Source organism: Dasypus novemcinctus, chromosome 1 (assembly GCF_030445035.2).
Source record: "Dasypus novemcinctus isolate mDasNov1 chromosome 1, mDasNov1.1.hap2, whole genome shotgun sequence".
Lineage (NCBI taxonomy): Eukaryota > Metazoa > Chordata > Mammalia > Cingulata > Dasypodidae > Dasypus > Dasypus novemcinctus.
In genome coordinates, this window is record NC_080673.1 from 185,773,312 (window position 1) to 185,799,940 (window position 26,629).

A 26,629-nucleotide genomic window follows, 5' to 3' on the forward strand; every position below is an offset into this window, starting at 1 on the left:
TAAGATTTATCCCAGAAGAAAAGCCTTCATTAGAAGGAAATAAAAGGAACTTTAAATTTAAGGACCAAACTCACCAAATAGCTAGAAATCACCACCACACTATGTATTATCACAAAACTTCACTTAAAAAAAACTGAGACAAGATAGATATAAAAAGAGAGCATCATAAGAAGGCTGTGATAAATAGAAGCAGGTGGGTTGGATGATGTGAAGATAGGAAATGTTCTACCAACCCCCATCTGTCCTAAGAAAATTTTGAAAACAGATGGGCATTTGGAAACATTTTGATGCTTTGCAAACTGAACATATCTACAAACCAATAATGGAGGCAAAGAGATGCAGTTTGAAAAGATAATTTCAGGAAGAAACAAAGTTTCGAATGCTCTTAATATAATTTTTACAAGGAGCTTGATTATTGAAATGGAGAGAGTTCAGGATATGCTTAAAAGTTCAAGATTAAAAACCATACAAAACTGTCTCTAGAGAAAAAAAATAACAATTACCTATTGGGCAACTACCTTTTGCTACAATACTGTCCTCATGGGAAGGGTCAGTTTAATCCTGCTCATTCCCTTTTCACAGTACTGACAAGTGGAAGAACCAGGATTTAAAACCAGGTCTAAAGCCTTCAAATTTTTCTTCCATAAGATAATGGAAAACAAATAAATGATTTCAGAAGAAATAAAAGTTTATATAATAAGGTACAGACACAAATGTACCAACAAAAAAATCAGAAGTTCTTATCTGAAAACAGAGCAACATTGAAACAACATAAAAGAAAGAGGAAAAAAAAAGGATTATCTGCCCTATGAGAAAAAATTTCCTTTTCTGGTTATTTGAAATACAAGCAGGGATTTTCAAGTTCAATTTTTTTGTCTTGAGTTCTTGTTAGAGATTGAGTCATGTTCCCTACAAAAGGTATGTTCCTGTCTTAATCTGCTTTGTTGTGGGTCTGAACCCATTAGTCAAATAAAGACTTTTTTTTTTAAAGGTTTATTTATTTATTTAACTCCCCCCCTCTCCTGGTTGTCTGTTCTCTGTGTGTATTTGCTGCGTCTTGTTTCTTTGTCCGCTTCTGTTGTCGTCAGCAGCACAGGAAGTGTGGGCGGCGCCATTCCTGGGCAGGCCGCACTTTCTTTCGCACTGGACGGCTCTCCTTATGGGGCTCACTCCTTGCGCTTGGGGCTCCCCTACGCGGGGGACACCCCTGCGTGGCGCGGCACTCCTTGCGCGCATCAGCACTGCTCATGAGCCAGCTCCACACAGGTCAAGGAGGCCCGGGGTTTGAACCGCGGACCTCCCATGTGGTAGATGGATGCCCTAACCACTAGGCCAAGTCCGTTCCCCTCAATAAAACTTTTGAAGGTGTTATTGTTAGTTAAGTTGTAGGCTCATTTGTGAATAAGGATCTTCAAAGATCCTATTTAGATGAAGCAAAATTGAATCAGGGTGGACTATAAACCATTTGGCTGAAGTTCAAATAAGAAGAGGAAATTTAGACAGACACATAGACCATGGAGCAGAAGAAGCAGAAACCAGGAGAAGCTATGTGACAAGGGCAGAGATGAAAGCCAAGGAACCCCAAAGTTTGCAACAGGCCAGCACCAGAGTGTTACAGACTCCAGGAGAAAGCACAATCTATTGAGACCTTGATTTTGGACTTCCAGTCTTCAAAACTGTGCGACAATAAATTCCTGTGTTTTAAGCCAACTTGTGGTGTGGAAGTTGTCATTGCAGCCCTGGAAAACTAAGACAGTTCTTGTGCCCTCTAATAATCCATTCCCAATGTATTAGTCAGTTTTAGTGCAGTAACCAACTACACTAAAATTGCAGTAGCTTACAAAACATTTAGTTCTCCCCTGCTTCACATGTTGGTGGTTATGAGCCAGCTACTGTGCCTGTATGTCTTAAGTTGATGAATTTCATGATTCTAGGAATCAAGTAGCCCCTTTTTGGTACATTCAGTTCTCATGGTAAAGGGTAAAGAACCAAGAAGGCATTCATGATGTCTCCTTTTTTAAAAAAAATTTTTAAATTTTTAATTTTGAAGAAACTTTAGATTACATAAATGTTACATAAAAAATATAGGCAATTCCCATATGCCCCACTCTCTACTCCTCCCACACTTTCCCACATTAACAGCATCCTTCATTAATGTGGTACATTTGTTACTATTGATGAACACATTTTGAAGCACTGCCACTACCCATCGATTATAGTTTACATTATAGTTTACACTCTGCACCACGCAATTTTTTAAGTTATGTCATTGCAACATTATGTAGGACAATTCCAATGTCCTAAAAATGCCCCCATATTACAGCTATTTTTCCACTTCCCTCCCCTCAGAACCTCCAGTAGCTGCTGCCTGCACATCAGTGATAAAAGTTCTTCCATTGCTAGAATAACAATAAGTATATAGTAGAATAATAGTAAGTCTACTTTAGTCCATTATTTATTCCCAATCTTGAGGATTTTGTAATGGTGATGCCCACTCTGCCTCTAATTGAGAAGGGGCTTAGATCCCATGGGGCAGATGGATGGAACTATCTTGCTTGCAGTTGCAAACTCTCTCTGTCCTTGGGATGGGCATTGTCCATCACCATAATCATATTTGTCCTGAGTGAGTACAATGAACTGGACAGTAGGTGTTGCAACTCCTGAGATTCAGGACCCAACTGGCATATTGACAGAGCAAAAATTAAGTCTCTTGGACACATACTGTAGCAGTTTGATATGGTTTATGAATTCTAAAAATAGATATTGGATTATGTTTGTAACTGATCTGTCTGATGTTTCACTTTTACTTGATTAAACTATGATTAGGGCTTTGACTGGGCCACATCAGTAGGGTGTTAAGTCCCTGCCCCTTGGTGGGTGGGGACTCACAGATAAAAGACATGGCAAAGGACAGAGTTTGGAGTTTTGAGCTGGATCCAGGGAAGTGAACACAGAAGAACACAGAGGAGTAGAGACAGCTCCTTAGACATGGCAGACACTCTGGAGAGAGAGACAGAGCCATTCGCCTTATAGTCTAAACTGGCCTTGTGGAGAGAACAGAGCAGATTAACCCAGAGAGAATGAACCCCAGGAGAGAGACAACACTTATCCTAGACTATAGCTGATATTGAAAGAAGCTGGGACCACAGAGCCTTAAGAAGATGAAGGCAGGCTGAACACTTGCAGACAACAGCAGTCATCTTGCTCCAACATGTGGCAACAGATTTTGGTGAGGGAAGTAACTTATGCTTTATGGACTTGTGATTACAAGCTTCTACCCAAAATAAATACCCTTTATAAATGCCAACAAATTTCTGGTACTTTGTATCAGCACCCCTTTAACCGACTAATACATATGGTTACCAAATATTTTCCCCCATTGAGTAGGCTGCCTTTACATTTTTTTGACAAACTCCTTTGAGTGGAAAAAGTTTTTTAATTTTGAGAAGGTCCCATTTATCTATTTTTTATTCTGTTTCTCATGTTTTGGGTGTAAATTTTATGAAACCATTACCTACAACAAGGCCTTATAGAGGCTTCCCTATGTTATCTTATAGGAGATTTATGGTTTTGACTTTCATATTTAGATCTTTAATCCATTTTGTGTTAGTTTTGTATATGGTGTGAGATGGTGATCCTCTTCCATTCTTTTGGATAAGGATATCTAGTACTCTAAACACCATTTGTTGAAGAGGCCATTCTCTCCCACTTAAATGGCCTTGGTGGTCTTGTTGAATATCAGTTGACGGTCTAAGCAAGGATCTTTATCAGAACTCTCGGTTCTGTTCCATTGGTCAGCATGTCTACCCTTGTGCCAGTACCAAGCAGTTTTGACCACTGTAGCTTTGTAGTATGTTTTAAAGTCAGGTAGTATGATTCTTACAACTTCATTTTTCTTTTTCAATATGCCTCTGACTATTTGAGGCCACATGCCCTTCCAAATAAATTTCATAGTTAGCTTTTCCAATTCAGTAAAAAATGCTGTGGTAATTTTTATTGGGATTGCATTAAATATGTAAATCAGCTTGGGTAGGATAGACATCTTAATGATGTCTAATCTTCCTATCCATGAACAGGGAATATTCTTCCATTTATTTATGTCTTCTTTGATTTCCTTTAACAATGTCATGTAGTTTTCTGTATACAAGTCCTTTACATCTTTAGTTTTAGTTAAGTTTATTCCTAGGTATTTGATTCTTTTAGTTACTAATGTAAATGGAATTTTTTTCCTGGGTTCCTTTTCAATTTGTGCATTATCGGTGTACAGAAATGCTACTGATTTTTTCTCATTGATCTAATGCTTTGCCACTTTACTGAACTCATTTATAAGCTGTAGAAGCTTTATTGTAGATTTTTCAGGGGTTTTTATGTATGTATGGCGTCTTTGTGTGGCTTTGGTATTAGGGTGATGTTGGCATCATAGAATTAGTTAGGCAATGTTCCCTCCACTTCTATTTTTTAGAAGAATTTAAGCAGGATTTATATTAGTTCTTTCCAGAATGTTTGGTATAATTCACCTGGTGAAGCCATCTGTTCCTGGGCTCTTCTTAGTTGGAGAGTATTTGAAGACTAATTCAATATCATTATTTGTGATTGGTCTGTTGAGCTCATGAATGTCTTCTGTCAATGTAGGCTGCTTGTGAGTTTCTAGAAATTTTTCCATTTCCTCTAAATTATCCATTTTGCTGGCATACAATTTTTCAAAATATCCTCTTATGATACTCTATTTCTGTGTGGTCAGTGGTAATATCCACTTCCTTGTTTCTTACTTTATGTATATTTGGTTCTTCTCTCTTTTTTTCTTCATTATTCTAGCTAAGGGTTTGTCAATTTTATTAATCTTCTCAAAGAACCAGCTTTTGGTTTTGTTTATTTTTTCTAGTGCTTTCTTACATTCAATTTCATTAAGCTATGCTCTAAATCTTTGTTATTTCCTACCTTTTTCTTGCTTTGGGATTAGTTTATTGTTCTTTTGCTAATTCCTCCAGGTGTGCAATTGGTTTTCTGATTTTAGCTTTTTTTTTCCTTTTTAATATAGGCATTTATGGCTATAAATTTCCCTCTTGGCATTGCTTTTGCTGCATTCCATAGGTTTTGATACATTGTGTTGTCATTTTCATTTGTTTTGAGGTAGTTACTGATTTCTTCTGCAACTTCCTCCTTGACTTGCTGATTGCCTGAGTATATGGTTTAGCTTCCACCTTTGTGCCTAATCTGCTTACTGATTTCCAGCTTTATTCTACTGTGGTCAGAGAAATTACTTTGAATAATTTCAATCTTTCTGAATTCATTGAGAATTGTTCTGTGACCTAGGATGTGGTCAATCCTGGAGAAAGATTCACGTGTGTTTGAGAAGAATGTATATCTTGCTGTATTGGGGTGTAATGTTCTGTAAATGTCTATTAGGTCTAGATCCTCTAATGTATTATTCAAGGAATCTGTTTCTTTATTGATCCTCTGTTGCGATGTTCTATCTAATGTTGATAATGGTGTATTAAATTCTCCCACTATAATTGTAGGGGCATCTTTTCTCCACTTAGTTTTTCCAATTTTTTGCCTCATGTATTTTGAGGCACTCTGGTTAGGTCCATAAATGCTTGCAATTGTTCTTTCTTCTTCTCCTTTTTAAAATACATTTTTCCTTCCCTCCCCCTCCCCCACCCTGCTGTTTTTGCTGTCTGTGTCCATTCACTGTATCATCTTCTGTATCTATTTCTCTTTTTGTCTTTTCTTCTCCTCTTTCTCCTCTAAGATTCACCAGGATTCAATCCTGGGGAACTCTGAGGTGGAGAATGTTTCTCTGTCAATTATGCCACCTCAGTTTCTGATCTCTGCTGTGCTTCACTTTGAATCTTCCCTTCGTCTCTCTTTTGTTGCATCATCATCTTGCTACTTGACTCACTTGTGCAGGCACTGGCTCACCACATGGGCACTGAACTTGCTGCATGGTCACTCGGCTTGCCACTTGGGCACTGACTCACCATGCAGGCACTTGGCTTGCCCCATGGGCACTCACGTGGGCACTCAGCTAATCACACAGGCACTTGTGTGGGCACTTGGCTCACTGTGCAGGCACCCAGCTCACCATGTGGGCACTTGGCTTGCCACATGGGCCCTTGTGTGGGCACTCAACTCACCATGTGTGCACTCAGCTCACCATGAGGGCTCCCACATGGGCACTCAGCATGCCATGTGGGCACTCAGCTTACTGCATGGGCACTTGGTTCACCATGCTGGCACTCAGCTCACCACACGGACACTGACTCACTGCACAGGCATGCTTCCTCTTCTTCTTTTTTACCAGGAGGCCCCAGGGATTGAACCCAGGTCCTCCCATATGGTATGCAGAGGTCCTTTCAATTGTGCCACATCTGCTTTCCCATTCTTTCTCTTGATAGATTACCCCTTTTATTAATATACAGTGTCCTTCTTTGTCTCTTACAATAGTTTTGCATTTAAATTCTATTTTGCCTGGTTTAGTATAGCTACTTCTGGCCTTTTTTGGTTATTGTTTGCATGTAAAATTGTTTTCCAACTATTAAGTTTAAATTTCCTTCTGTCACTGGGTCTAAGATGAGTTTCTTGTAGACAGCATATAGATGGGTCATATTTCCTTATCCATTCTGCCAATCTGAATCTCTTGATTGGAGAGTTTAATCCATTAACAGTCAATGTTATTACTGCCAAGGATTACTTATATTAACCATATTTTCTTTAGGTTTATGTATGCCATATGTTGTTTTTATTTCTCCTTTTATCTTTTAGTCATTTTTACCAATATTTTTTCCTACATTCCCCTCCAACCCTGTCTCCTGTTTTTGACATTCAACCTGCAGAACTGCCTTTAGTGTTTCTTGAAGGGCAGGTTTCTTGTTGACAAACTCTTTTAATTTCTGTTATCTATGAATATTTTGAACTTTCCCTCCTTTTTGAATGCCAGCTTTGCTGGATAGAGAATTCTTGGCTGGAAGTTTTTTTTTTTCTTTTAGCACTTTAACTATGTCATACCACCACCTCTTTGCCTCCATGGTTTCTGATGAAAAATCAGCACTTAATCTTATCAAGCTTCCCCTGTATGTGATGGTTCTCTTTACTCTTGTTGCTTTCAGTATTCTCTCTTTGTCCTGAGCACTGGAGAATTGGAGAAATTTGTGTCTTGGGGTAGGCCTGTTAGGATTTATACTGCTTGGGGACTACTGTGCTTCTGGGACATGTACTTCCATGTCTCTCAAAAGACTTGGGGAGTTGGACTCAGAAATAACCTTTCTACACATGCCTCTTCTGTTACTTTTACCAGACCTGTGGTTGGTGTTTGGGTTGGTGTATACTCAGGAGACCTGAATCTCTGAACAGTCCATGTGACAGCCAGGCCCTGGGGCTCAGCAGACTTGTGGCTCCTACCCTCTGGTTTCTTGGACTTACTCTGGCCAGCTGACAGGGAGGTGAAGAGGGTCAGTCACCACACCAGGGAGCCAAGAGTGCCTACAACTGCAAGCAGGAGAATTGCATCCATCATCCATGTGGAATCTAAGGCCCCTCTTGATGTAGAGGGGGACTGGACAGCCATCCCAGGTTCACACGGTGGAAGAATAGAGTATGGATTAGAGTGACTTACTGGTGTTCTGCCAGGGCACTATTGTGATAAGTAAGGGAAGAAACTGTAGTAGTGATGTGGAGAGGGTGGCCACGGTGGCTGCTGATGGTCGGGAGAGGGAAGAAGAGATATGACGTGGGGGCATTTACAGGATTTGGAGTTGTACTAGGTGGTGCTGCAAGGACGGATGCTGGACATTGTGTGTCCTGTCATGGCCCACTGGGTGGACTGGGGGAGAGTATGGACTACAATGTGGACCACTGTCCATGTGCTGCAGTGGTTCTCCAGAATGTATTTGCTGGGTGCAGTGGACGTGTCACAATTATGGAAGAGTTTGTTGATGTGGGAGGGGTGCTGTGGGTGGGTGGGGGGATATATGTGGACCTCATATTTTTTTAATGTAACATTTAAAAGAAAATAAAGAAGAAAAAATATATAAATACCACACACACACACACAAAAAAGACTTGGGAAATTTTGGGACATTATTTTTTCCAACACTTCTGCCCCCTTTTCCTTCTCTTCTCTCTCTGGGATGCCTAGAACATGTATATTTGTGTGTTTCATATCATCATTCAAATCCCTAATTCCCTGCTGGATTTTTTTCTAACATTTTATCTATCTGTTCTATTACCTTTTTTATTTCAGATGTACTGTTTTTGACATCATCCATTCTTTCTTCTGCCTGTTCAGATCTGCTGTTATGTGCTTCCAATGTGTTTTTGATTTCTTGCATTGTGCTATTCACCACCATCATATCCATTATCTTTTTATGTATGTTTACAATTTCTTCAGTATTTTCCCCCAGTGTGTTCTTAATATCCTCTTTTTTCCTACAGTCATTAAGTTGGTTCATGATGTTTGTTTGGGTATCCCTGATTAGTTGTTCCAACTCCTGCATCTCTTCTTGTTTTTAGTTTGTTTCACTGGGCCATGGTTCCTATTTCTTAATGTGGCTTGTTATTTTTTTGTTGGTGTCGAGGCATCTGTTTATCTTATTTTTTTTTAAAGGTTTATTTATTTATTTCTCCCCCCCCCCAGTTGTCTGTTCTTTGTGTCTGTATGCTGCGTCTTGTTTCTTTGTCTGTTTCTGTTGTTGTCAGCAGCACAGGAATCAGTGTCTCTTTTCTTGTTACGTCATCTCGTTGTATCAGCTCTCCGTGTGGGTGGTGCCATTCTTAGACAGGCTGCACTTTCGTTCGTGCTGGCTGACTCTCCTTATGGGGTGCACTCCTTGTGCGTGGGGCTCCCCTAAGGGGGGACACCCCTTCATGGCAGGGCACTCCTTGCGCACATCAGCATGGCACATGGGCCAGCTCCACATGGGTCAAGGAGGCCCGGGGTTTGAACCATGGACCTCCCATGTGGTAGACGGATGCCCTAATACTGGGTCAAGTCCGCCACTGGCATCTGTTTATCTTGATGTTCTTATTTGGTTGGTTAGCTTCTCTTTCTTCTCTAGGGTGTTATTTTATTGTGTATGGTATAATGTTCCTTTTTGACACTTGATTCCTTTTATTCTTTATCCTTGCAGTTCTCTATATTTCCTTGAAAATAAATTAGGGGCCAGAGGGAAGGGAAAAGATAAGAAGAGAAAAAGAATAATAATATAATAATAATAATAATCTAGAAGAGGAACCATACAAGAGTTAGGAAAAAAAAAAGTAATAAAAGTAAAAAATAAAAAAAGGACAAAGGATTAAAAATAAAAAAGTTGGAATATTAAAAAAATGAAACAAGGAACAAAATAGAGGAAAAAAATGGAATGAATTAAAAGCCCAGAATGATTTAAAAGCCTAGAATGATGAGAAGAGAGGAAAAGAGAAAAATAGAAAAGAGAGAGAGAATTTTTTTTAAAAAGGCAAACCAAAAGATGTGGAATGAAAGAAAAACAACATAAAACAGAAGACAGGAAAAAGAAGGAAAGAAAATAAATAAAGTAGGTAGAAAAAAATAACTAAAGAAAAATGAAGCAAAGAAAGTGGAAAGAAAACAAACAAGAACAAAAAGCAACCCAGAAGAAAACAGTCTTCCCTCTTAAGCCCCTAAAGATATTCTCAGGCTGTCGGTGCTCATCATCAATCAATTACCCTTTGGCATACCCTCTGTAATGATGGACTGGGTTTTAGTGAATAAAATAAAGGAAAAAAAAGGAACTGATAAATTTTTTAAAAATTAAAAATAACAGATCCTAAAACAAGAAAAAATCTGTCTATATGTTCCCAGTCATAAGGTACCACCTGGGTGCCTGATAACCCAGTGGATCACTCTCTGGATCACTTCTCTAAGGAGACCCAAGAATTGAATCTTGTTTATGAAAAGGAGAAATTTCTCCACTGAGCTCCACAGGCTCCACAGCTTAAGCAGGCTTCAGAAAGCTTAGCTGGCTCTATCCACCTCCTTTCCCTCAAGTGGGTTAGGCTTCAAACAGTATGCCAAGCCAGGCTCTATAGGCACCTGTCTCCATCCTCTCTCTACCTTAGTTTCTCTCTCTCCCAGGTCAGCTATGTATGATCATCTTCCTGATCAGATCATCTCCCCTCTCCCCATGATAGTCTCAGTGCAATTTGAGGACCTTCCGTATATCAAAAGGGGCCAAACTCACTGAAGAGAAACCACTCTCTACCCTCCACCAGACCCCTCTTCCTCCTGGGAATCTCAGTCCCACTCCATTGGTTGCAGTAGGTCAGGGGCTTTACTGAGGCTATTTGCCTTGAGGGTGGGTATATGTGACATTTCCAGCCCCAGCGGTGAGTCACTCATGGTTTTCCTTTGACATCTTCATCTGTCTAGTTCCTTCCTGGATGGTGCATAGGACTTTCCTGTTCTATATATCCAACAGCTCCCTTGGAGAGGTTTTTGTCCTTTCTCCTTCCTTTTTTGTGAGGAAGATGGGCTCTGCCTATCAATTTCAATGCCATTTTCCCAGAAGTCACAAAATGACTTTTAAAGTTTCTAATGTCATGTGACTTATATCAAGTATATTCATAATGATTGGCCAAAACACATCGCATGGCCAATCCCAACTTCAATGGAACAGGAATGTGCACATTTCCATGGAAAAGGCAGTGGATATGGATGTGTAAACCTCATACAGAGAAGGGAAGAGCAAATCATTGGAAGCAATAATACAATCTATTACAGTCTATCCTCAGAGTCACAAATATTAACTTCCTTCCCACAAGCAAAATTCACCCAACTCCTGTCCTTGGAAGATGCCCTGAAAGTCTCAGTCATACACAGAATTCAGATGAATTGTAGGATCTCTTGATCTCTAATATGTATGTATATATATATATATGGCTCCACTTGATAGAGTCCCATGAACTAAAAAAAGTTGTTCACCATACATCCAACACAAATTGGCCAAAGTAAAAGAAAAATCAGTTCTGTTCAGAAAGAAGAACTTCAGGCATACAACACTGCTTTCTCTAAAGAAATTCTGAAATCTGAGAGATCCTTCCTGTTTCATTATCATCCTTGGCCATATCAACCCTCTGTTCACCTGTAGAAAGATAAGGCAACTGTTAGAGAGGTGGGGACCAAAAGATCACTTTACATTTTTTTTAAATTTATTTATTTTTAAATGTATTTTTTTGAAGATACATAGATGACAAAAAATGTTACATTAAAAAATGTAAGAGGTTCCCATATACCCCACACCCCACCACCCCGACTCCTCCTACATCAACAACCTCTTTCATTGTTGTGGTACATTCATTGCATTTGGTGAACACACTTTGGAGCACTGCTGTGTCGCATGGATTATAGTTTACTTTGTAGTTTAAACTCTCCCCCAGTACATCCAGTGGGTTATGGCAGGATATATAATGCCCAGCATCTGTCCCTGCAATATCATTTATGACAACTCCAAGTCCCAAAAGTCCTACATCACTTCTCTTCTTTCCTCTCCCTGCCCTCAACAACTACTGAGGCCACTTTCTCCACATCGATGCTACAGTTTCTTCCATTACGAGTCACAAAATCTCTATAGTAGAATACCAGTAAGCCAACTCTAATTCATATTTTATTCCTCCATCCTGTGGACCCAGGGATGGTGATGTCCACTCCAATTCTAAATCAAGAGGGGGCTTAGATCCCACATGGTTGATGGATGTGATTTTCCTGCTTGGAGTTGTAGGCACTCTCGGTTCCCTGGTGTGGTGGTTGACCATCTTCACCTCCCTGTTAGCTGACATGGGTAAGTCCAATGAAACAGAGAGTAGCAGTAGCCACTTTGCTGAGGCTAAGGGCCCAGCTGGCATGTGGCCAGTCCAGAGAGTCAAGTCTCCTGAGTATTCACCAATCCTAGCACCAGCCACAGATTCAGTAAAAATGACAGAAGAGGCATGTGTAGAAAGGTCACATCTGAGTCCATATCCATCACACTTAGGAACACAAATAGCAAAGTAGGGCCCATTGACAAGGCACCGAACTCCAGAGTCATCTGCCATGACCATAGAACCTGTGTGTCTCTGTAGCCCTCAGGAGCACCAGTACCTGGGGTTGTATTGACTTTGGCTATCTCTGGGATCCTGCTGAGGCGTGCATAAGCGCGACCCCTCTAATGACCTCTTTCTATTTTTTTGCTAGTGTGTGGGGGGTGGATAATAGAAATTAATAGATTCCTTTTATTTTTTTTAATGAGAGAAATTATAGATTTACAGAAAAATCATGGAAAAAAATAGTGCATTCCCATATACTCCACCCCATTATTAACACTTGGCATTACTAATAATTGTACCCTTGTTATAATTGATGAAAGAATATTATAATTGTGACATTAACAATAGTTGATAGTTTATGTTAGGGTATATTTTTTCCAATATACCACCCTATTATTAGCATCTTGTATTGCTATGGTACATTTGTTATACTTCATGAGAGGATATTGTTATAATTTTACTATTAACCAGAGTCCACAATTCAAAATAGGGCTCACTATTTTAATTTTTATTCTAATAACACATATGTGAACTAAAATGTCCTATGTTAACCACATTCACATATATAATTCAGTGCTGTTAATTATACCTACAATGAGGTGCTACCATCATTATCACCCATTTCCAAAACTTTACAATCCACCTGCATAGAAATTCTGTGCAAAGTAGGCATTAAGTCCTCATTTCCTACTTCCAACCCAGCCTGGAAACCTATATCCTAGTTTTTGACTCTATGAGTTTGCTTATTCTAATTATTTCATATCAGTGAGATTACACAGTATTTCTACTTTTGTGCCTGGCTTATTTGACTCAACATAATGTCTTTAAGATTCTATCCATGTTGTTATATCGCATTTTGTTTATACATTTATCAGTTAATGGACACATGGGTGGCTTCCATCTTCTGGTAATTAGAAATAATGCTGTTATGAACATCGCTATTCAAATATCTGTTCAAGTTTCTGCTTTTAGTACAAGGATTGTCAAGTCGTATGATCATTCTATACTTAGCTTCCTGAGGTACTGCCAAAGTATCTTCCACAGCGGCTGCACCACTTTACATTCCCACAAGCAATAAGTGAATGTTCTTATTTCTCCACATTCTCTCCAACATTTGTAATTTTCTGTTTTCTTTTTAATAATAGTCACTCTAGGTGGAGTGAAATGGTATCTCATTGAGATTTCGATCAGCATTTCCCTAATACCTAACAAGGTTGCACATCTTTTCATATGCTTTTTTTGTTTAGCCATATTTATATCTTTGAAGCAATATCTATGTCTATTCAAGTCCTTTGACTATTTTGAAATTGGGTTGTGTGTCTTTTTATTGCTATTTGTAGGATTTTTATATACATTCTTAATATTAAACCCTACCACCTAAGAGGTTTCAAAATACTTGTAGGTTTCAAAATATTGGGTAGGTTGTTTTTCACTTTCATGATAAAGTCTATTTATGCATAAAAGTTTTAATTTTGATGAGATCCCATTTATCTAGTTTTTTTCCTATTGTAGTTTGTACTTTGGTGTAATGTCTAAGACACCATTGCCTAACACAAGATTCTTCTAGGAATTTTATAGCCCTGATTCCTACATTTAGGTCTCATATCCATTTCGAGTTAATTTTGCATACGGTATGATATAGGGATACCCCTTCATTATTTGGCATATGGATATCCCATTCTCCCAGCACCATTTTTTGAAAAGACTATTGTTTCCCAATTGAGTGGACTTGAAAACCTTGTCAAAAATCAACCAATCATAGATGTAATGGTCTATTTTTGAACTCTCAATTCTATTCTTTTGGTCTATATGTCTATGCTTGTGCTGTTACCATGCTGTTCTGACAAAGATAACTTTTTAATAAGCACTTAAATTCAGGAAGAGTGAGTCTTCCAACTGCATTCCTCTTTTTCAAAATGGTTCTGGCTATTCAGAGCAACTTACCCTTCTGAATAAATTTCACAATTGGCCTTTCCATTTCTGCATTGTAGACTGTTGAAATTTTTATGGGCTTGCATTGAATCTATAAATCATTTGGGGTAGAACTGACATTTTACAATATTTAACCTTCCAATCCATTATCATGGAATATCCTTCCATTTATTTAGATCTTCTTTAACTTCTTTTAGCAAAGTTTTGTACTTTACTGTGCATAAGTCTTTTACATACCTATTTAAAATTATTCCTAGATGTTTGATTCTTTTATTTGCTATTGTAAATGAATTTTTCTTGATTTTTTCCTCAGATTGCTCATTACAAGTGTATAGACTCACTAATGATTTTTGCATATTTACCTTATACCCTGCCACTTTGCTGAATTAGTGTATTAGCTGTAGATTTTTAAGGATTTTCTATATATAGGATCATGTCATGTGCAAATAATGAATATTTTGCTTCTTTTTTTCCAATTTGGATGCAATTTATTTCTTTTTATTGCCTAATATCTCTGGCTAGAACTTGCAATACAATGCTGAATAACATGGGTGATAGTGGGCATCCTCTATCCAGCTCTCAGCAAAAGCCTTCAATCTTTCATCATGGAATATGACATTAGCTGTGGATTTTTTACTTCTGTCCTTTATCTTGTTGAGGGAGTTTCCTTCTATTCCTATTTTTCTACGTGTTTTCAGCAAAAAAATAAAAGATGCCGGATTTTGCTAAATACTTTTTCTGTATCAATTGTGATGATCATGTGTTTTTTTCCCCTTCATTTTGTTTATGTGGTGTATTTCATTAAATGAGTTTCTTATGTTGAACTACCATTGCATACCTGGGATAGATCATGGTATATAATTCTTTAAATGTGCTGATGAATTTCAATTTCAACAAATTTTTATATCTAAATTCATAAGAAAAATTGGTCTGTAATTTTCTTATTATAGTATCTTTATCTTGCATTAGTAATAGGGTGATATTGGCCTCATAGAACGACTTAAGTAATGTTCCCTCCTATTCAAGTTTTTGGAAGAGTTTGAGCAGGATTAGTTTTGATTCTTTTGGAATGATTGTAGAATTCACCTGGGCAGTAACCTGTTCTTGGCTTTCCTTCGTAGGCAGCTTTTTGATGTGTGATTCAATTTCTTGTAATTGGTCTTCCATGATGTTCTAGTTCTTCTAGACCAGGGGTTCTTAACCATTCTTGTTCCATGGACCCGTTTGCCAGTCAGGTGAAAACTATGGATCCCTTATTAAGTCCACACTATACTGTGCATTTTTTAATACTTTGTATTATTTAATAAATATATCACACTCATATCAATACATCCCCACAAGAATAATGTCATTTTTTTCCCCTCAATTTTCAATTCAAGCTCATGGTACCCTGAATTCTTTCCATAGACCCCTTGGAGGTCAGTGGACCTCTGGTTAAGAATCCCTGCTCTACAATCAGTGTAGACTATCTTTCATAAGGATTGGTACATTTTCAGCCATTATTTCCTCAAATAATTTTTCTGCCCCTTTTCCCTTCTCTTATCCTTCTGGGACACCCATAACATATATATTTGTATACTTCATGCCGTCACACAAATCCCTAAGACACTGCACCATTTTTTCTCTTCTTTTCTATATATGTTCTTTAACTGTAGGATTTTGATCATCCTGATTCTTTCTTCTGTCTGTTTAAATTGGCTATTGTATGCCTCTAGTATGTATTTTTTAAGACTTATTTTATTTATTTATTTATTTATTTATTTATTTATTTATTTATTTATTCCCTCCTCCTCACTGTTTAGCTCATAGTGTGCTCCCTGTGTCTGCTCATCCTCTCTTTAGGAGGTACTGGGAACCAAACCCAGTACCACCCATGTGGAAGGGAGGCACACAATTGCCTGAGCCACCTCTGTTCCCTGCTTATTGTGTCTCTTATGTTTCCTTGTTGTGTCTCCTCATTCCATCAACTTGTTGCATCACCTTGCCATGCCAGCCCATTGGGTCAGCTTGCTGTCTTGCTCATCTTCTTTCGGAGGCACCAGGAATTGAACCCCAGATGTCCCATGAGGTATGCAGGAACCCAACTACTTGAGCCACATCTGCTTCTAGTATATTTTTAATCTCTATTTTTGTGCCTTTCATCTCCATCATTTCTGTTCTATTTCTTTATAAACTTTTAAATTCTTCTTTATGCTCACATATTGTCTTCTTAATATCCCTTACCTTGATATCCATATTTTCCTTCATTTCCTTGAATTATTTTAGGAGATTTGTTTGAACTGCTTTGATTTGTTGATCCAATTTCTGTGTCTCCTCTGAATTTTTAATTTGTCCCCTGACTGAGCCATATCGCCCTCTTTCTTAGTATAGCTTGCAAATTTTTGCTGATGTCTGTGCATCTGATTATTTTCATGTGTTAAACTGAAGGTCAGTTTCTCCTTCTTGTCTATGGTTTTATTGTCAGTTGCTAGGCTTTGTGTTAATGCTTTTTTTGATGCTTGGTCCAACTTACTCTGGATCTTTAGAATAGCCCTTGTTAAATGTTCATATTTCCTCAACAACTATGTATCTGGATATGAAGCAATATTTTAAGATTGAACTTTTTGTGTAATTGTTTCATCTCCAAGAGAAATCTTCCTTTCTTCTGTTCCTTCCTTGGAAATTTTTATCTGTTGTTTTCCTTCTTTTTTTTTTTTTTTTTCAAAATTTTCTCCCCAGCTACTATAATTCATTTAAATAATTTCCTCACTCAGTGCCCCCTTTTCCTTAAACTTTTCATTTTTGCCTCCTACCCTGCCGTACAGAAACTCAGTCCCCCCACCCTTATATTTTCTGTGAGACTGTACTATATTTGGTTTCCTCCATTTAGGATATCTTGCCCTGAGGATCCAAATGGGGCCTATCCAAAAAGTTTCATTTTTCATTTAGGTGGTCCAGAGGATGGTGACTGGGTTGAGTGAGCACATCTGTTTTCAACAGTTCAGCTGTAATCCTTCCTTCCTTCCTTCCTTCCTTCCTTCCTTCCTTCCTTCCTTCCTTCCTTCCTTCCTTCCTTCCTTCCTTCCTTCCTTCCTTCCTTCCTTCCTTCCTCCCTTCCTTCCTCCCTCCCTTCTTTCCTTCCTTCCTTATTTCCTTCCTTGTTTCCTGTCTTCCCTCCCTTCCTCCCTTCCTCCCTCCCTTCCTTTCTTAATCCCCTGGTGGCCCTACTATATGTGCAAACTCCTCAGACACTTGTGCTCTGCCCTGGGCCTCTGCAGACTTGAGTTCCTCTCCTTGGGATATATATGAGGTTCTAACTTGTTGCTATGAGTGACTCTGTCTACAAGAGATGGGATCCAGACTGTGCTGCTTCTTCACAACTTCCAAACTGCATGGGACTGAGTGAGAAGGAGGGCAGCTCTGGGAAGAAAATCACCAACCTGCTCTTGAAAATTATTACTTTTATTTCAATTTATTATCTCTGGAATCCTTTTCTAGTCTCTATCATTCTCAGAGTTCTAAAAATGTAGGATTTATCCTTTTATTAGTTGATTCTAAGGAAAGACTTTTCTAAGAGATGTCTTACGTCACCATGTTGATGATGTTATGCTCTTACTTTCTCTTTTAATCCAGGCTGTCAATGTTTAATAAATCAATTTTCTCAAAAAACATTCCTAGTGATTGTGGTGTTATTTGTTTGTCTGACTCCAGTCAGCTTCACACACCAATAACCACACTCTCGATTCTGTTCCTGACCTTCCTGTCTCCAGAGAGAAAGCTGACCAGGTTTCCATGGGACCATACCCTTAATATATTTTTTTTCTGCTGAGTTGTTTTGTGCCTTGAAAGATCTGGTTGTGGCCCCTTTTAATTTTTTCAGAGGTTTAAACAAAGTACATGACAGCCATACTCTGGATTCAATTTCTCCTCCAGGGGAGTTTTTTATTTGTCTTTGTTGTACAAATCATCTTTCAAGTCTACATTTTATTGGTAGGAAGTAGGAGACAGTAGCAGCCTTCACTTATTAAAATATCCTCATCTTTCTCCCTTCATTCCTACTTGCAAAGCAGATAGTTATTTTCTGAACCCATCTCTTTCTTATAGTATCTTGTCAAATGCAGTTAATTACAAACAAGGGATATTAATACATTCTGTCTTTTGGTATCTCTGCTGAAGTTCTTTTGCTACATGACCTGCCTGCCAAACTATGACATTTACCAAATATTTTGCCTCTTTACAACATTAGGTTGTCATTTTATAGCCTTTAATAATAAATCCCTGAAAAAATTGCCTGGTCTCATGCTGCCCAACCCTAAAGCCAATGCCACCTATTTTAAGTTGTTGATGTTGTCATAGCAGCCCCCTACTTTTCTAATACTATATTTTTATCAGTCAACTTTGCTTCAGTAAGAAACAGCTCTAAAATTTCAGTGGTTTAATACAATGAAATATATATTTCTTGCCCAGGTTACATATCAAAGGCTATTGGTCAGTTTCTACAGTGATATTACATTTTCCTTTTCTTTTTTTTTTAAAGATTTATTATTTTTATTTATTTATTTCTCTCCCCCTCTCCCCCACCCCAGTTGTCTGTTCTCGGTGTCTATTTGCTGCGTCTTCTTTGTCTGCTTCTGTTGTCAGCGGCACGGGAATCTGTTTCTTTTTGTTGCATCATCTTGTTGTGTCAGCTCTCCGTGTGTGTGGCACCATTCCTGGGCAGGCTGCACTTTCTTTCATGCTGGGCGGCTCTCCTTATGGGGCACACTCCTTGAGTGTTGGGCTCCCCTACACGGGGGACACCCCTGCATGGCAGGGCACTCCTTGCAAGCATCAACACTGCGCATGGGCCAGCTCCACACGGGTCAAGGAGGCCCGGGGTTTGAACCGCAGACCTCCCATGTGGTAGACGGACACCCTAACCACTGGGACAAGTCCGCCGCCTACATTTTCCTTTTCAACCCAGGACTCAGGATGGAGCGGTCTTTATGTGGAACATGTCACTCTGAGGGCAGAGGATTAAAAACTAGATTGCTATAAGAAATTTGAAATGCCTTTTAAAGCTTCTGCTGGGTGTGGCATAAATAAAGCACAAAATGAGGCCAATTTCGACCTCAGGGGAGGAAAGAGAGGAGGAATAAAGGTCTATAGCAATGTGTAAAGATGTGCAATTCTCTTACAAGAAGGGAGAATTGAAAAACTGTGAACAAGTAATATATTCTACCATACTCTCTTTGTGATATTAGTTAGTATAGTCAATTTTGAATCCTCCACAGTGTATAACTCAGTGCCTTATACTTAATAAGTGCTTGACAGATATTTGTTGAATGGTGGAATCTTTATATATTCATGTGTCAAGGGAGATTTGGGGGAGAAAAAGGCATTTGGACAGAGCCCAATTTACATTAACCCTCATAAACATGATGCATCATTTTGCTTTCCTATTTAGCCTCTGCTTCTTAAATAATTCCACAGTGTCTGTCACCAGTAGATTATTGTTAGTTCGATAGTTCCAGTAATGGTCACCAGTAAATCATGAGTCTCTGTATTCATGCCCTTTGCAGACCCTCCCACATTGGCTCTGAGCTTGGCTTTGTGACCTGTGTTGGCCGATAGGAAACTGAAAAAGAAAATTCAAAAAATGGCTTTAAAAGTTTTTGAATCTCTGGGTTGTGCATGTGCCAACTGGGCCCTTAGCTTCCGTGGAGTTGCAACACCTAACTCTGAAATTCATTGGACTCACTCAGGACAACTAACAAGGTGGTGAGGATGGACAACCACCACACCGAGGAAATGAGAGAGTCTACAATTGCAAGCAAGAGAGTCCCATCCATCAGCCATATGGGATTGAAGCCCCCTCTCAATTAGAGGTGGAGTGGACATCACCATCCCAGGATCCTCAGGAATGGGGAATAAAATGTAGGCTAGAGGGTACTTACTGGTATTCTCCTTAGACTTAATGTGATTCTAGCAATTGAAGAAATTACATCATTGATGTGGAAACAGTGGCCACTGGAGTTGCTGATGGTAGGGAGAGGGAAAAAGAAGTATTATATGGGGGCATTTTCAGGATTTGGAATTGTCCTGAATGACATTGCAAAAACAGATACGGACATTATTTTTCCTGCCATAACATACAGAATGGAGTAGGAGAGACTGTAAACTACAATGTAAACTATAATCCACGCTGTGTGGCAATGCTCCAAAATGTGTTCATCAATTGCAATGAAAGAAGTTGTTAATGTGGGAAAAGTGGGAGGTGTGGAGAGTGGTGCATATGGGAATCCTATATATATAAATATTTTCAAGATTTATTTATTTATTTGTTCCCCCTCCCCGCTTGTAGCTTGTTCCTTTCTTTTGCTGTCTCTTCTCTGTGTCCATTCACTGTACATTTTTTCTGTATCTGTTTGTCTCCCTTTGTTGAGTCATCTTGTTGCGCCAAGTGTCTGTGGCACACAGGCTGTCAGCTCTCCCTGGTGCGCTGGCCAACCTGCCTTCACAAGGAGGCCCTGGGACACAAACCCAGGGCCTCCCATATGGTAGACGGGAGCCCAACTGATTGAGCTACAGCTGCTTCCCCCCTATATTTTTTAATATAACATTTTATGTAATCTATGTATCTTTTAAAAGTAAATAAAAAATATGGGTTTTTTTTAAAAGTACTTTTGGTTTTAGCCTCTCTGGATGCTGGGAACTGTTCTATATCATACGAAAAAGTGATGGTGTTGGAGAGAGGCTCAGCCATCCCAGGCACCTCAACCTACAGCCCCAGACCTGTGAGTGAGGCCATCCCACATAGCCCAGTCCCATTTGAACTGGCCCACCCAATCAACCCACAGAATTGTGAGAAATAGTAAAGATTTGTTGTTTCAAGCCTCTATGTTTTCTCGGGATTTGTTACATAGCAAAAACTAACTGATATAGCAGACCTTATTTAAGGGCTTGGTTTTCTACTCTTCTTGGTTTACCTTTGTTTCCCAGATAGATGTCATACTTAACACCAAAAACCAAATACAGGACACCATTTATTTGCCTCTAGTGATGATGTGAATAAAATACATCCCTCTATTTATCCAAGTATTCAAATGTTACTGTTTCAAAGAAGATTTCTTTACCTATCTTAAAAATGTATTTATAGCTCTTTGCTACTCCCTAACCCTTACCCTATTTTATTTTCTTTATATTATACAAATTTGAAAGATTTATTATATTATTTATACTAATATATCAAAATATATGTATATACTACATACATATTTAAGCACTGTAATACAAATTTTATATTATATAATTTTATATTATAAATTTTGTTTTATTGTCTGCATTTCCCCACGTGAATATAAGCCCTATGAGGATAGATTCTATCTTATATCTCAAATACTATCTTTTTTTCAAATACTATTAAAATGACTAGCACCTACCAGGAACTAAATAATATTTTTTGAGTGAATGAATATGATCATAACAAGTTCGTATCAATAGACATCTATAAAGGACATGTCTACAATTCCTTTTATACATATACAGATTTTGTACACATGGCAATGGGCAGGAAGTTGATGTATTGCTTTTCTACTTTCAGAAGCAAAGGAAAATCAGAAAGACATTTCTGAAATTACAGGCAAAACCACTAAGAAAATGGATTCATATTAAAGAGATATAATTTACAAAAACAACATAACTGTCTTTTCTTAAAATGGTGCACATCTGCATGCAAATGTTTATTATTAAGGAACACAATACTCATGTGCTGAATGTTAAAGCTGGGTCTTATTGCTTTATTTTGTCTGTGAGCATTATTTTAAAGCAGATCCAGCACATTATCACAACACATAGGACATGTCCAATTTGACATATCGACTGTAGCTTGGTGAAATATACAAGTAGTTATAAGGTTCTACAAAGAAAAATGTGATAGTACCATCCAAATATATATATATATATATATATATATATATATATGCATACATACATACATACACATACATACATATATATATAAAATAGGAATGTGGTATGCTACAACCCATGAAGGAAGCTCAGTGCTGAGATTTTAAAAAATGGTGTTTATAAAATTACTTGAGTAACATAGTTTACTAATTTTCCCAAAAGCAGAAACCCTGGAGCCTTGGTGGTTTCCCTAATAAATTACCAATCCATCACTCTGCATAAGAATATATTTGTTTATTCACAAGTGTGTTTCGCAAATCATCTCTTTAGACAGGAATATATAAGATTAGAGCTTGCTCTTTTCTGAATGATGAAAACATTAAAGAAATAAGATTTGGGAAAATAGATGAAATCAAGGATCTCCAGTCAGCAGAACCCTAGAGAGCTTTCAGGGATTCATTTTAGTATCAGAAAAATATTCTTGCACACATCTACAGAATTATGCATATAATTTCCATGTGGTTAAGGATCCCCAAAGCCTATTCATTGCACCCCCTCCAGGGTACTACAAACCTCAGGTGAAGAGCCATTGAATTGGGATTCTAAGACCCATTCTATGAATGTTTAAATACGTTTGACCAATTTTTTTTCTAGCCTTTCTTCTCCTGCTCACCTGAGTTAGGTCAAGACTCAATCCTGAGTCTCGTCTTTTTATATCACAGTTTCCCTCTAAAGGAGGACAGCAAATCCCCTGATTCTACATGCCTTTAAAAGTTGTTGTCCGGGAAGTGGACTTGTCCCAATGGATAGGGCATCTGCCTACCACATGAGAGTCCATGGTTCAAACCTCGGGCCCATGTGCAGAGCTGATGCTTGCAAGGAGTGCCATGCCACACAGGGGTGTCCCCCGTGTAGGGGAGTCCGACGCACAAGGAGTGTGCCCCATGGGGAGAGCTGCCTAGCAAGAAGGAAAGTGCAGCCTGCTCAAGAATGGCCCCACACACAGAGAGTTGACACAGCAAGATGATGCAACAAAAAAAAACACAGATTCCTGGTGCCACTGATAAGGATAGAAGCGGTCACAGAAGAATACACAGCAAATGGACACAGAGAGCAGACAACTGGGGGGGGGGGGGAAAGGGGAGAAAAAGAAATCATAAATCTTAAAAAAAAAAGTTGTTTTCTCCAGATTTGCATATGCAGCTTGATTAATTTCCGATTTCCTTTTCTAAGATTGTCTTCTAAACTCCAATTGCCTACTTAAAATGCAGACATGAAAAAAAGTCTCACAAGAATGTCTCTCACACACATGTTCCTCCTTCCTCTCATTCAATGAAACTTATTTCTCTTCACCAACTCATCACATTAGAAATCTAGGTGTTGTCCTTGATACATTGATCTCATTCAACATTCCTCTACTAATACCAGAAAGTTCTATTTAATTCTATCCCCAAGTTATAACTCACTTTTGTCCACTTATCTCCATCTGCAAGATCAACACGTTGGTCCAGCTCTCCATTATCTTTTTGCCAAGCTGCCATGATTGCCCCCTAACTTAAATCCCATTTCCACTCAACTCTCCTTCCATTCTGTCTTCTGCCAGAAGTATCTTTACAAAATCCAAAATAGATCATGGCACTTCTGTGCATGTGCATAAAACCATTCAATATTTCAACATAAACTTAGAATCAAGTCCTAAGGGTTTAGTATGACATGTAAGCCCTGTACTTTATCCTCCCCTCCATCCATATCTCAAGTCATCTTCTCCATCTCAATTCTCCAGCCATACAGATTACTCTCTTCAGTTTCTTGCACTGAAAGAGAGTAAGCTAAACCTTTTCCAATTCAGAGCATTTAACCCTCTACTGGGAATATCCTTTTCTCTATCATTCAATGGTTGAATTCCTAGTTATATTTCAGGTCTGAGCTTAACTAGCATTTCATCAAAAGAGTTTCCTTTAGCCTTCAATAATAATAAGCATCCTTGGTAATACTCTTTCAAAGTTCTGATACCTTTACTGTAGCATGCCTCTCACAGTTTGTAATTACAGAGTTGTGTGATTATTCATGTAATTTCTGACTACCTACATCACCAGATTATAAGCCAGAGGAGAGCAAAAATAATTCTTATGTTTTTCACTTCTGCATCCCCCACATCTAGCACTAAATGCTTGCCATACATTAAATACTCAATAAATATGTGATTAATCAATTGAATTGTAGCTAAAATTTTGCTTCTATATTTACTTATAAATACACATTTATTGAATTTCTATTTTGTACTAAGTGCTGGGAATACAGTGGTGACTAAGTCAAATCAACTGTCCTCATGGATCTTCCAGTCTATACCTACATAGTCATAGTCCCGGGGGAGATTGTCAAAAACCTCACTTTTCAGTCCTCCTTAAAAAGTAAGGGTGCAATTAATGCACCTCACTGCCCCTTTTGAAAAAGAACAACATGTAATGACAGAAACACCCAGTGAAAGTAGAAATTCTGCCTTCAATTCAAGTTATTTTCTTATTCATTTACACTCTGCCTATACTAGCAAGTAAAAAATGGACAGATCATTGACTTTAACCTCAAATATCTGTTGGCTAAATTATAATGTAATTTAAATTTTGCTTTTTGTACTTAACGCATATCAGTGTTCTAATAAATGCAACACAGTGGTCAACAACACACCAAAACCTGCCCATTACTAACTTGAAGTGCTTGGAAATAAAAGACCTTGCTTTCTAACTCTTAAGTAATATGTCCTGTGCAAGTTTTGAACTTCATTTTATCACTGTTTATAAGAAATTAGATGTTCATATCACAGTATTGTTAATGGGACTTATAACCCAACTGCCCACATCCCATTATAAAAATATACCAAAATCTATGATGGATTCTCTACTACCCCCAAATTTTATCTGATTCTTTCAGAAGGTTATTATATAATCTCAGAAACATTTTTAGCCTACTTCAATTAAAATAAATTTAATTTGGTAAAACAATGCTTACTGCATGTTAGTGGACAAATGTATAGAAGCTAGTCACATAAAAAGTATAAACCTCCAAACAAATTATAGGAAAAAATCCAAACAGTAACATCAATTAGTTTCTATGTCAAACTAGTTGCAATTACTTTTCACTGCCAGACATGCTGTCAAAGTATGAACCTTGCCATCCAGACTTCACTAATAATTAGCAAGAAGCATTTGACAAATTTTCATGTAACTCCATATAACATAGCAAGGTAAAATGGCTAACCACCCAAAAGGTAAAGGCTTTGATACTTCACTCGTCTCTAAATGTCTACAGCACAGTAATAGAGAATCACTTTGCAATAAGACAAATAAATCTGAGCATGCATATGCTGTGTTTCACTTTCATGTGGTGCCTAAAGAAAAATTTCCTGAAAAGGTTGTCAATGTATAAAGATAATAAGGCCAGGGAAAACACATCATTCATCAAGTATAACACACCAAAGCATGCTTTCTTGTGCTATTCTTAAAGGAATAAAGCATGAAAAGAAACTAATATATTCAAACCCATAGAGTTCACCATCCCATTCTAAAACACCAAATGACTGATCAAAGTCCCTTTAATTGGCACACTGCAATACATGTACACAGCACAGGAATAAATGAAGTCTTCTTAAGGTATTTGAAAAAAAAAAGGAATTTTATGTTCAAGATTTGGGACTGGAAATCAGGAATCCCTAAGTTCCAATAGACTCCAGGAGATTAGATTGGGTAACTTCAGCCAATTCTTTTCAAACCAGATGTCTATGTCTATATCAATTTGTATATATTTCTATCAAAACTACGATATGTCAGCTACTGTGCTGTTGATAGTTCCAAACATCGAGGACTTCAATATAATAGGACAGACAGAGAATATCCTATAAAAATTAGCAATATGTTTTATTCCTCCATTCTGAGGACCCTGGGATGGTGATGCCCACTCCACCTCTAAATAAAGAGGGGATTTGGATCTCACATGGCTGATGAATGGGATTCTCCTGTTCTTTGGTGCCATAGTTGACCATCCTCACCTCCTTGTTAACTGACCTGGGTAAGTCCAACAAACTAGATGGGTTAGAGTGGATATACTGGTATTCTACTATAGACTTATTGTGACCCTAGCAATGGAAGAAATTATATCACTCATGTGGAGACAGTGGCCACAAGAGTTGCTAAAGGCAGGGAGAGGGAAAAAGAGGTGTGATATGGGGGCATTTTGGGGACTTGGAGTTGTCCTGAATGATATTACAGGGACAGATGCAAGACATTATATATTCTGCCATAACCCACTGAACAGACTGGGAGAGAGTGTAAACTGCAATGTAAACCATAATCCATGCTGTGTAACAGTGCTCCAAAATGTATTAATCAAATGCAGTGAATGTACCACACTAATAAAACAAGTTGTTGATGTGGGAAGAGTGGTGGGTGCAGGAGTGGGGTAAATGGAAACCTCTTATATTTTTTATTGTAACATTTTGTGTGATCTATGTATCCTTGAAAAACCTTTCACATTGAGATCCAAAACATGACAAGGATGCCCCTGGTCACTACTATTATTCAATATTTTGCTAGAATTTCTAACTAGAAAAATTATGGTAGATAAAGAAATAAAAGGCACCTGAATAGAAAAGGAAGAAGTAAAACTTGTACTTTTGTCAATGATATGATCCTGTATCTAGAAAATCCTGAAAAATCTACAATAAAGTTACTAGTACTAATAGATGAGTTTAGCAAAGTAGTAAGATACAAGATTATATGTAAAAATTAGTAATATT